This window comes from Octopus bimaculoides, chromosome 2, assembly GCF_001194135.2.
Source record: "Octopus bimaculoides isolate UCB-OBI-ISO-001 chromosome 2, ASM119413v2, whole genome shotgun sequence".
NCBI lineage: Eukaryota > Metazoa > Mollusca > Cephalopoda > Octopoda > Octopodidae > Octopus > Octopus bimaculoides.
In genome coordinates, this window is record NC_068982.1 from 192,370,434 (window position 1) to 192,371,617 (window position 1,184).

The 1,184-nt window shown below is 40.0% G+C and overlaps 1 protein-coding gene across 2 annotated transcripts in view; it reads right to left on the reverse strand.

The window, feature by feature from the left end:
* Positions 1-1,184, reverse strand: part of LOC128247059 (FK506-binding protein 5-like) — a 117,787-nt gene that overhangs the window by 102,470 nt on the left and 14,133 nt on the right. The window lies entirely within an intron of this gene.

Sequence of the window (1,184 nt, forward strand, 5' to 3'; positions counted from 1 at the left end):
ATATATATATATATATATATATATATATATATATATATATATACATACACATCATTAAAGAATGACGATTAGGATTATATATATATATATATATATATAAATACATATACACCCATACATACACACCTGGCATAAGGCCATCTCCCTCTCTACTACACTCCAACTCAGTCAAAGGGGCTCTTTCTGCAAAGTGGTTAGCATTAAAGAAGTGCATCGTTCCTTAGCCAAATGTCTTCTACTACACAACTAGGGACTCTTTATGGTGACAAATCAAACTTCTTAACCACATAGCTAGTGTTAGTGTCTGTAATGCTAAACTTGAAAACTGCCGTGGGCCAGGAGAAGGCAGCATGACAACCACTCAAGTCAATATTCCCAGGAATCACTCCAAATAAAACAAAAGCCTTGAGGCTTTTTATTTTGTTTTGTTTTGTTTCAGTCATTAGACTGTGGCCATGATGGGGCACCACCTTGCAGAGTTTTAGTCAAACAAATCAACCCGAGTACCTATTTTTTAAAGTTTGGTACCTATTTCATCGATCTCTTTTGCTGAACTGTTAAGTTATGGGGATGTAAACACACAAGCACCTGTTGGCAAGCAGTGAGGATCAAGACAAACATACACATAGACATAGATATACATACAACGGGGCTTCTTTCAGTTTCCATCTACCAAATCCATTCACAAGGCCTTGGTCAGCCCGAGGCTATAGTAGAAGACACTTGCCCAAGGTGCCACACTGTAGGACTGAACCTGAAACCATGCAATTGGGAAGCAAACTTCTTACCAGACAACCAGATTTGTTTTTTGTTTTTTTTTTATGTCAGTGATTCCTGGAAATCTGTTTCCAATAAATTAAGAAAGTTTACAGGGACAGATTTACATATGGACTCCTCTTCCTCTTTGTTTTAAGTTTGCTTTTTCTTTCCTGGTTCTTCTCCAACATGTCTTACTGCTTGCTGTTATGCCTCATTGCCATCTCTCTCACCACAAGAATCAGTCTCCTGAGATCACTAGCATAGCTAGGGGAGGGGCAGTAGGGATGATCCACTCTGGGCAGCACTTTTGGTCTGCTGTAGGCAATATGTGTTTTTTGTGGAGTCCGGTGGACAGCAAATGAAAGGGCTGCCCCAGACGGCACACACCCTAGCTACGCTAGTGCCTGAAATCAATCCTCACCGTT